We start from the raw sequence: 12,203 nt of genomic DNA, 5'->3' as shown, positions 1-12,203 counted from the left end.
CCAGTTATTGTACTTTACTTATCATGCATGGTTAAAAGTCAGAAGAAAGCAGACCTGCTTTGCATCTCCCACTTTTCACGTGCAGAAAAACAGAATGAGCTTATTAATACACAAGCAGATTGTGAGCATGAATCAAGTATATGTTAATTATTTATTAGTTAACACATAGGGTGGTACTATAGTGTTTTTCGAGAAATCTATATCCTGTGCTCACTTTGGCAGCACATTTACAAAAATTAGTCTGATACAGAGAAGACTAGCATGGACCCCAGAAAGGATGACATGCAAATTTGGGAAATATCCATATCCCTTTGGTGCCTAACTCTTCATGCCCCTTTTCTGTTCAAAATAGTGAACTGTGTCATTTCCTTAGGTTCACTTGTAAAGTATTGAGGTTTCAGTCTCTTTATCTTGGCACAGCTAACGGGTCAACTGCTTTCTGATAATCATCTGAAATAAATTTAATACATATATTTGTTTCTTATCTTGAGTCTTTAAATTGCAATCAAAATGAAGAGGGAAAAAGGGAAAGAGGAAGTGAATATCTCAAATTATCTGTGTTCTGATTTCCTAAAGAATCCACAGCTACAACCTCCCACCAGAGGATTTACAAAATACTTCTTGACTTGTCTGTTTATCTACTTTTCTATTTATTTGTTTGTCCATTTTCCTTCTTGAGGCAAAGGGGACTGCTAATATTTTTTAGGCTAACCATAGTGTCCAACTGCATCAAATTTAGATTTTTCACTTTCTTTTAATGAGATATAGTCTGGAAAATCTTAGTCAAAGAAAAATTTGACTAATGTGAGTTGACTAGAGAAATTTGACTAGTATGATTTAGCTTTCTTATATGATCCAATTTAAAAAAAATCATGGACAAGAAGAAATGAATGGCTGATATACCTGAAAAGACAAGTGTTGAGAGTGGGAATTGTTGCATCACCGTCATCCTTTCTCCACTGTTGTGCTCATATGCCATTTTTGGCAAAGTCCCTGGCTGCCACTGCCATCACTGAGAGCCCATCAACTTCCATGTTGCCCGGTGAGTGCCCTGAGCATCTTCCACCAGAGTTCTCAGTCCCCCCAACCCTTTCTTGGATCCACTGAACTGTATTATTTCTCCACCCTCAGCATAAAACTTTGGTGTTCTATAACTTGCCCTTTAAAAAGAAAAAAAAAAAAGATGGAAAAAAATGAAAATAGCTAAGATAACAGACATAGGTAATAAGTAATAAAAACTAAATAGCACATAGAATTTTGGAAAAAGTCTGGTCTTCATGGTAATCCAAGAAATAATAAGAAACTATCCTGATAATTTGATGATAATATAATTATTTTAATGGTAATGGAAACTGGTGCAATCTTTTGTTAGCCCAGTGTTCAGATCTTCTTTTTCTTTTCTTTATTATTTTTTCAGATCTTCTTATAAAGGAATCCCAATCTCAAAAATTCATAGAAAGAAAAAACGGCAAACATTTATTCATCATCATCCTTAATTTAAGAAAGGAAAAAAAAAAGGAAAGAATCTACACTGAAAATGTTTACATGAGTTTTGAAGCATTATCTTGATTAGATATTACACATTTTACTATATAAAAAAGAAGTTAGAGTCACAGTTTCAAAGATCAATTTAAGTACCTATTTGATAGACAGTATGCCAAACACCTTCACATTTATATTCCATGTAATCCTTAAAATAACCATATAAAGTAAAAATTTTCCAAAATTAAACCATGCACTAAATTTTATTGTAAACTATAATAACATGTACGTATTGTTTGGGAAAAAAAGGAATGAAAAGCAATTTAAGTAAATAAAAATAGCTTTGCTATGGGATGTTAGGAATGTGATATTTTTCTCTCAAAATTCCCTTTAATATTCTTGTAATCTTATTTTTACTTTATGAGGAAAAAATAAACCTAGAGAAATACAAACCTGGTAAAAAAAAATACTGTTCTCATAGAGTCTACAATGGTTATGAGACAAATGTAGGTAATGACAGCAGACACTGATGCCTAGGCAATAAATGATAAAAAATAGGAAAGAAAAACCATTTTGTTTTAAAGAAAACAACAGAGCTCAGCTAGAGAACCATCTTATATAATGTACACAAATAAAAATGGGTTCATTTAATTTTTCTTCAACGTAGTTGAGTGTGAGAACTTGGTATTTTCTTTGCATTAGTTGAAACCATCAGTTTTAAAAAGTATATCTGAAGGTAACACGTGGGATTTTCTTGGAGGTAGTAATCAATTAATCACCTGAAAAAAAATCTGAAACAACTCACCAATCACAAACATAGCCCCCACTTAAGTGGTTTTCTAAGATTTTTTTCAGTAAGATGTTTCCCAAAGTCAAGTTCTAGCCTAAACTGCTGGATTGAATGAGAACAGGAACACTTACCTTTTGAGATTCAGGAGAACAGCCCTTTTTCTCACAGTCTGTAACTTCAGTTTTTGAAGCCAGCATCTTGTTTCTTATTTGGATCCTAACCAAAGCTAAACACCGTATTATATGTGAAAACCTGGCATGGCAATTGCCAAAGTAGAAATGAACTATGAAAGTCATTTGAGGAGAATGCCAGATATTAGAAAATCAGAACCACCCTCTGCTCCATGAAGAATAAATAAAAATGAAAGATCGTTTTTATAGGCTGCTCTGTTGAAGCTGATGTCAGTAGAAAAGGCAAATATTAACTGGTAAGTTGATATTAATGCATTTCTTTGTCTTATTCCTGATAACTCTCTTAAAAACAGAATCCTTTCTCCTCTCACAAAGAAATTTGGGAACACTCTTTTTATGTGCAGCAAGCAGAATCAGAAAGTACTAGAAACAGGAAAGGTTATAAAGATTGTTGAGTGGGCAGTATTTTTTCAGAAGGAAATCTGTATTTTTGGAAGAGGAGAACATTTTGGTTAGTAGAAATAGCAAGAGCCCAGAACATATACCAGCATGAACAGAGGTCATTCAGACCTGGAGAGGCAGACAAAATAAAAGGGAGCCAGAAAAAAAGTTTACATTCTTACAATGACACGTGGAAAGACAACTCAAAGCAAAGGTGAATTTTGACGTAATGGAACAAAGGCTTCATTGCAGATTAAACCATACTCCCAGTTGCTCTGTCAATGAGGTTGCTTCCAGTGTGCTAATGACTTTAAAATGAGAAATACTACAGTGAAATGAAGTAAACAGTAATTGGAAGCAGAGCCATGTGAGTTCCACAGAGATTCTTTCTGAAACAAATTCTGTGGGATGTTCAGAGGGGTTAGCCTTATAAGACTGTGAGATCATGGATAAAGGCTTAACTGTTATTATAAGAGTGTTTCTGGATTCAGCCATTTCCCACCTGACCCTCAGTCTATGCAATTAATAATTCTTGTGGGTAAGACTTTCCCATATTGTCTCACTTAGTCTATTTATGGATATTACCACCTGGAAGCAATGGTGGAAAAGCGATAGGTCTGACAGATTTAGCAAAACAAAGCACCCAAACAGAAAATAGGACAAATATGTTCCACACAATATTTGGATAAACAATGAATATATATATATATATATGTATATATATGTGTGTGTGTGTATATGTATATATATATATATATAATATGTATATAAAGAATTCATTGTTTTGAATCTGAAATTTAAATTTAACTTGGTGTACTCTATTTTTGTTTGCCAACTCTGTAAAGGAGAAATATATAGATGGCCTTGGGGGCCCGGGGAACCTAGGAATCAAGCTTGCCCTTGCACTAGCTGCGGGTTCAAACTCAACAGAGGTCATCTGATAGATAGTACTCAAATTTTAATGGAACCTGAAAAATCCCCAAGATCTTTCTTATAAAAGGACTGTCTTTCATAGATTCTGATTTGGTGAGACTGGGACGAGTTTCAGTATCTGTATTTTATCAACTACTTCAAGTAGATCTATTATAGATCATTTCAGGCTACATTCTGAGAAAAAAAAAATCCAGCCCAACTTTCCTTTTTTAAAATGTATTAGATAAATGCTTAAAGAAATAAAATAATGTTCTAATCTACCAATATTTACTGTATTATAAATGAAAGCAAAATAATAATTCATTTGAAATAACAAGAATGCCATTGATGCAAGAATAAAAGCATATACTGACAAAAATAATTACATTTTCCAAAATTAAAAAACATAATTTAGTGAGAATGGCTATATACAGTTTTTCTTTACATTACTGTAAATTTCTGTAATATATGTTTTAATAAGACAACTTGATTGTCATATCTTCTGCATTTACTGTTTTAATATTTTGTTTTGGTTGAGGCATATGAAGAAAATTGGCATCCCACGGATATGTAGTTAAAAAAAGAAGACACATTTTAAAAGCCTTTTCACTTAAGAGTGAATATTCTTTTTAAGAAAACTAAGTGGGCAGCAACATTCATATTAACTCTACAATGACTCTGTTTTACAATGTTTTCTGAACCATCAAGCCCTTAATGTAAAACATGGAAAATGTGAAACAACACAATATTGTTTTATAAGCCTTTGCCTAGGAACTTAAAAAGAATCAAGTGTGTAAATTTTTAAGCCAAACATTTTAACAAAATAACATCATTAGATCTTATGAGACAAATAGAACTTATCAGTGAATGAAATATGAATATGTATTTGTGTATACATGTATACATACAAGTATTTATGTGTATGAGTGTATATACATTCATCGTGCATGTATATGTGTATACAGAAGACAAAACAGGTTTTCTCTTTTGGTCCAGCAACCAAAAAGTAGGGTCTCCTTTCTCAAACTAGGTCCTTTCTAAATACATGATAATGACCTTGATGAATTTATGAGAAAATAGTAATTTTTAAAACATTTTATTTTATGTCACAATACTTAAAGTGCTTCAACTATGCTCTATATTTGATGTTTCTGTTCTAATTCATCTTTTAAGAAAAAAATAAAGAATCTAGATGTTGAAAGTGTAAGAAAATAATACCTGTGGAAAAGCTCATTTTTTTCAGACCTGTTATCCTATGGCTCAAAAAAAAAACAGTGAAATATGATGAACCAATACACATGTTTCCTTTCTGTCTTGGGAGAAATAAGGCAGAAAGAGAAGAAGGATGAGAAAGGGAAGGATGAAGAGGAGGAGGGAGATGAAGAGGTGGAGGAGGGGTTGGTTGGGGTGGTCAGGTGGAGAAAGAGAAGGAGAAGATTGCATAAAAGTCACCCAGAATTCATTTTGGTAGATCATTATCCCCTTGTCTCTGTCTCCTAATCCATATTGCCCTTTTTAGGAGGTGAGGAACCACAGGTAAAGGCAAATTTGTCACAAATAGCTAGAAAGAACTATGCAGAGCATGATGCCCTCTCTCGTGTTTATTCCTTTTCTCTATCCTTCTGCTATGCTTTGTTGCTTATGTCAGTCCTCTTTTATCTTCTTCCCCCAATCTCCTGTCGTATTCTATCTATCTGTCTGTCTATTCCTTTTCCCTCAGCTCTCCTGCCTTTGCAGCATGCAGCTGTAATGGGGTGTTCTGTTCTTCCTACCTGGCATAGCACTATGTGCTCAGTAATGACCAATACACAGAAGGTGAGGGGCGTATGACTCAGCCATAAGCACATGGACCTGCCTTTTGTGCAACTCTGTGTACTGTCTATTTCAGCAAATATATGAGTCCTCAAAATAATAAGCACACAAATTGTTTTAACATTCCAGTTTTAAACTCTGTATATTTTTAAACAGTCACCACTATTACATAATCAGAGAGAGACCAGAAAATTTTGTAACTATAGAAACACATTTTGAGGATCAATCATAAATGGATAAGGTATGTACGTGAATATGCATATTGTACAATATAATCACATGCTTTTTATAGTCCTGAGCAAGAATAACAACTTATCTTACAGACTCAATTAAGGTTTGCATAGAAAGAAGATGCTAGAAAAAAAATGCATTCAAGGAGTTCAATGTGGTGATATAGGAATCTTGATTCATAACCTTGAAAATTGCTCTTTGGAGTAACCACATCTATCCCTACTACAGTGTTACTTTGTACAAACTTTCTAGAAAGCATTTGGGAAATGTATATTAAGAGTCCTAAAGATGTAGGGTTTTTGACCCAATTAAATCCATTTTCAAAAAATTTGCCATAAAATAATATCAAAATAGGAAGTTTTCTATATGAAGATATTCATTGTGGCATTTTTTTTGTAATAGCATAAAAAAGAATAATTGTAAACAACTTAAATAATCAACAAAAAAGTTTTTTGTAATAGCGTAAAAAATAATTGTAAACAACTTAAATAATCAACAAAAAAGAAATTTTTCATGAAAAGAAATCATGAAATATCCAAGTGATTGAATATTATGCATCCATTAAATACCAGATTTTCAAAGATAATGAAGAATATGAAATAGATACATTGATGTGTGTGGATATTTATGTGTGTGTGTGTGTGTGTGTGTATATGTGTGTATGTATGTGTATGCATATATCTAGGTTTAGTTTAAAAAATTACTTGACGTGATCTTTCATAGATGATTTGTGAGTGTGGACATTATTTTGCATAGAACAGAAGTCTAATAAATAAGAAATACACCCTTTGGGGCATCTGGGTGGCTCAGTGGTTGAGCCTCTGCCTTTGGCTCAGGTCCTGGGATCTAGTCCCACATCAGGCCCCTTGCAGGGGAGCCTGCTGCTCCCTCTGCCTGTGTCTCTGCCTCTCCCTGTGTGTGAATAATAAAATAAAATCTTTAAAAAAAAGAAATATACCCCAATGCTAATAATTAATATCTCTGGATGATAAGATTCTGGGTGACTCAGAGCTTCCTATTATTTCCACATTCTCAAATTGTTTACATGAATCCCACACTGTCTTGCAATGAACAAGTAAAATTATGCACGCACAATTCTCACGTGAGCAGCACTGATATTTCCGAAGCCCATTGCCGGCTTTCATCAGTGATTTCTGGTCTCAGTGCGGTTGGGTAAATGAGCAAGGATGTTAAAACCACTTTCAAAGTCACCCTCTTCAGCTGCATTCCTTGGGGCTTATTAAGGTGATAAACACCTTCGGCCAAAGCTTATGGTCAGCAACATTCTCAGCAAAATCAAATGCTCTTGTTACTCTGGGCTTTTGTTCCTGGGGCTGATCAAGAGCTCTGTGTGGCATTCAGGCCGTCCCCACATTGTTCATCCTCATCCCAGGTCCGGGCTTTGAAATGAACCCAGGTATGTTTTAATAACCTTGGAAGTGGGAACTCTTTTGCACCATTCGCAATACCCAGGCAGTTGCTGTGTATCTTGGCAGAGGCCAGCTTCTTTCGGAGGAAAGAGAAATATTTCCATTCTTTTACAAGTCATTCCAAGTTTCCTGTGATGTTATAAATAATCGAGCAAACAGCCGGCTTTATTCTGCTTAATTTGATATGGCAGATTTGAAATGTCAGAAAGTTCACTGTCAACATGAGCCACACAACTGGACTCTGCCCAATGGTCTCCTTCCTGATGGGATCGACTTTACCAGGCGCTCACTCAGGAGGGCGGCCTAGACCTGCCCCCGGGGCCTGTGGGGCTGCTGCAAGCCTGAGGGCAGCCCTTCCTGGGTTTTCTCTGGGGGGCAGGCCCCTGGCCTGACAAACTGAGCTAATATACCTGTCATTCAAGGGAGGGGAGCAGGAGACTAGAAAAACAAAGTCGAAACTAATGTGTGAGTAATTGGAAGAAGAAGAATTCGGTATCAACTCAGAGGAAACCTTTCCACAAAAGAGACGTATTTTAGTCTCTGCGTGTCAAATGTCCTCTCATGACCAAGTTCAAGGGCTGATTTACACTTGGGAAGTCTGCAGAGAGCTACATTCTCCGAGAACAGATCAAGGTCACCTGACAACAGTGATGAAAGATAAAACCACCATAAATTCCGATGCTTGGCTGAGATTTTTAAGTCTGTTGAAAGAGCGAAAAGGGCATTTTGCCAATTAGTCTGATTTTTTAATAGGGTGTTTGTGTTGTTTTTATTCTTTTGCCCTGTATTTACAAATCAAACGCACGGGGATGAAACAGCTCAGTGTGGTTTGCACTGATTCCGAAAAGAGTTAAAAGAGAGAAAAAATAATAATTATTGAACTTGACTTAACGAGTTTGAATATTAAGCAATTTCCTTTAATAATACATTTGTTTAAAATAAACTGTTCATAGCTCATCTGGTCTTATTTTTTAGGTTTGTATTTAATCCAAATCTTTTCCCTCCCAGTTTCTTGTTATTCTTTAGGCTGTTCATATTCCAATTAAGATCATTTTAGGAAATGTGTTTTGGAAATTAATGTATCGAGTTAATCAAAACCTGCTGAAACCAAATGTGAGAGCAGAGATCAGCTTTTCTCATTTGGACTATGTTTAGAATGTATGTGTTTGCAATTCTCTTAAAAGCCAAAAAGCAAAAACAAAACCAAGCAAAAAAAAAAAAAAGGAATCCATCATTTGTAAAAAAAAAAAAAAAAAACAAAAGAAGTTGTACTTCTAAGTCCTGACTTGCATATTTACATTTCCTAATGAATGTTGCATTTGCTTTGAGGAAAAGGTTGCAAATGTTAGGTGATAATTCTGTGCCTGGAGGAGGCAAATCCACAGGAAGGATGTGCATAGCCACTGAGAGGCAGGCCAATCCTTTAGGATTAAGGGCTTCATCCTCTTTGTCACATGGCCCTTTTATCCATGCTTTCCTCTTTTTTGCAGAGTGACTCTGAATCCAAAACTTTCAAACACCTCACCAGGCAGAAATATCACCAAGCCATTCCCGACTCATGCATTTCAAACTCCGATGTATTATCTTTACCTTGCTTTCCTCTCCTGCCTGGTTCTCACTCCTAGCATCACAGCATGGGGACTTTAGATAGTTAGGGAGTGTATCACATCCTTAGGGCTGCTATCACGAGGTACCATAAAACTGTGTGGCTTTAAACAACAGAGATTCACCAGCTCATGGTTCTGGAGGCTTCCAGTCTGAAATCACAGTGTTGTAGGACTACGGTCCATTCAGAAACCTACAGTGAAGGACTCCAGGCCTCTTCCTAACTTTTGGAGGTTAACTGGCAATTTTTGATATTCCTTGGTTTACAGCATAGCTTCAATCTTTGCCTTTGTCAGCATGTGGCATTCTCCCTGCACGCCTCTGTCTTTACATGGTGGCCTACTTAGAAGGATGCAAACTGTACCAGAAAGGGGCCCACATTATTCCAATATGACTTCATTAATGTATTTCATCTGCAACAGCCTCATTTCGTAATAAGGTCACATGGTGACATACGGGAGGATTAGAACTTCCACTTATTAATAAAAAAAAAAAGAACTTACACGTATCTTTTTTGGGGAGGAACACAATTCAGCCTATGACGAGCAGTAGGTACAACTGCATATAATGTTGTTTTACAAAAAGTTGGCCAATAACCCCACATTGACAGTTGTCTTTTTCATAAATTTTGAGCAAAAATTACTTCCTGTTGCACCTGCAAGGGGACAGTCATAGCAATAGTGGACACATTTTAAAAATTTAGCCTTGACATTTCTTTCAGCACAAGCAGTCTCTAAGTTTTAAACTTTCCCAAACCGTAGGCAAACAGGGAAAAAAGTCACCTCGCATAATGCTCTCAGGTTTGGAATTAGTTGAGATGCCTTGTTTAAGAAGTCAGTATAAAGTTTAATTGGATATGCTTAACTGAAGTCTTAAATAGAGACACTGTTGGCCTGAAGAGATCAAATGCCAGATAAAGGCAAATATAATAAAGATGTCAGGGTGCTTCTCTAGAACAAGAGAGATCATTATGCATTTATGTTACTTAGGAAGGCAAAGGGCAGAATAGAATTTAGACTATAAAATATTACATCTCTGAGTTTCTGGAATTCATTTTTTTCTTTCCACTGTAGGTAATCCACTGGGCTACCAGTCAGTTATGATTAAATGTCGTCATAATTTTCTACTAGTCGAATGGGAGAATTTACTTAAAATGTCCAAGCCAACAGACAACTCTATGATGCTGTTAGCATTTTTTGATAATAGAAAAGCTAATATGAGTAATTTTAAAAAATATTTTATTTATTTATTCATGAAAGACAGAGAGAGAGGCAGAGACACAGGCAGTGAGAGAAGCAGGCTCCATGCAGGGAGCCTGACATGGGACTTGATCCCAGGACTCCAGGATCACACCCTGGGCCAAAGGCAGATGATAAATCACTGAGCCACCCAGGGATTCCCCTATGAGTAAATTTTTTATTCTAGATAGGGTCAGATAGAAATCCCAAAGAAGTCCTAGTTATTTTGGACTGTCCAGTTAATTAATTTTAACCATGATTTACCATCATATTCAAGTCATTTTGAAACTGAGGTTACAAAGAAAAATGGAGTAAAACACTTCTTTATCTTCCATAAATTATAATTTCATAGATACATGTATAAAAATTTTTTAAATAGCCTATTGTAAATGTTATAGCTTGCAATACAAATACAGTGATACTGAACAAAGGCAGAGGCAGCTTAATTTATGCTGGATGGCAGAGAGTCAGAAAATGCACGTCAGGATACATTAGGCAAGGCTACCAAACCATTCCAAAATCTCAGTAGCTTAAAACACACACACACACACACACACACACACACACATTCCTCATTCATGATACATGTTTAGTGTGAATTAGGCTGTACTCACTGTAACATTTAAATAGCATCAGTGCTCTCATGAGCAATAAGACGCAAGCAAAGAATCAGAAACATGGAAAAATCACTCAATGGCTCTCTATGCTTCCATCCAGAAGAACACATATCACTTCTCATCAATTTCTCTGACCAAGTCAATTCATGAGACCATGACAAGATATCAAGTGTGTGAGAGAGGAGGATGGAGGTATAAGAAGTACAGTTGTATGGTGTGCCCAAAGTTGGAGAATGAGGAAATAATTTACATATATCCAAATGACGATCACTGCTGTCACTTGCAAGATGAGGGCTAGAATTTTAGAAAGTGAAATCTGTGCCAAGGTCAGAACACTCAAAAAAGTGGGGGAAAAAATCTGGAAAACAGTTGATAGTAATTTTGTTTGGTAATTGGCAAATATTTGCGTATAATCAAAGCAGCATGAGGATAAATGCAGCAGAGAAAAAATAGGACAAGAGCACATTTTCACAGAGTCTTCAAGGGTCTTGTGTTAGTTTGGCTTCTTCCAACACTGACCTTTCAGACTGAAAACTGATGAAAAGTAGTATATTTGGGATGTGGTGGTGGCTTTCTTGATGTGTCAACTTGGCTACACCAGATTCTTCCAGTTACTCAATTGAAGACTAATCTAGGTGTTGCCGTCAAGAGAATTTACAGATAGCATGAAAGTTCCTAATCTGTTGACTTTATATGGGAAACATTGTCCTGAATTCCTTCTCTTATTCTAGCCTCACATGCTACAAGTGGTCAAATCGGTTTGATGCCAAGAAGCACTTGCCTAGAACCAGCAGGAGGGACGAAGCAGAGCCTAGAAATCACCCTAAAATCCAACTTCCTTGTGCGTCCAAAGGTGCAACATTCCTGTGCAAAATCCAGGCACGTGGCAGCCGCATGTCGGATGAAGGCACACACTTAGTGCCCAGTTCCATAAAAAATTAAGAAGTATAAATTAAAAAAAAAAAAAACAACACACACACACACAGTGTTTCATTTTCTCAGCAGCCTGACCTAATTATTACCAGCAGGTATAGTTGGCCAGTAGCATTGATTCCAACCCTTTCCTCCCCACTCCCCACCCACCCCCCTGCCTCCTTGGCTTCTGAGTAAAAGACATCAGTCTCTCATTTGTTTTCCTTATTTTTATTTGAATACTGCTAAAGTATTCCACACCAGCTCCTCCTCATACCTTCTTTCTCATTTTATAAGCTTTGATTCACCTGTAAAACACATTTTTATAAAAGCCAGAGAAATAACAGTGGCCATAAAAAGCCCACACGCCTAACTAAGCATGGTCTGTGCTGTTAGTGATCCAGAAAAAGGCTCATGCTCACAGTAAGCATTGCTTGGCAGCCCCAGTCTCTGCTTCTTTTCTTCTCCAACCATTGAACTCACAAGCCTGGCAAGGTCAGAATAGCTGAGGGCATTTTATTTTTTCATAATCATTTGACAGTGTTTTCTTAAAACCTCCAGGTTTTTACAAACGAGGTGATGGTCCACAAAGGATTCGTCCT

At 36.3% G+C, this 12,203-nt stretch overlaps 1 non-coding gene across 1 annotated transcript; it reads left to right on the top strand.

Annotated features, from left to right (window-relative positions):
* The first annotated feature begins 206 nt into the window (after positions 1 to 206).
* Positions 207 to 312, top strand: LOC119873054. The gene has a single exon (XR_005363857.1). It is a non-coding gene; the product is annotated as a U6 spliceosomal RNA (small nuclear RNA).
* The last annotated feature ends 11,891 nt before the right edge of the window (positions 313 to 12,203 follow it).

This window comes from Canis lupus, chromosome 8 (assembly GCF_011100685.1).
Source record: "Canis lupus familiaris isolate Mischka breed German Shepherd chromosome 8, alternate assembly UU_Cfam_GSD_1.0, whole genome shotgun sequence".
Lineage (NCBI taxonomy): Eukaryota > Metazoa > Chordata > Mammalia > Carnivora > Canidae > Canis > Canis lupus.
Note: the sequence above shows the minus strand (reverse complement) of the source record. Positions and strands in the feature narration are given on the sequence as shown.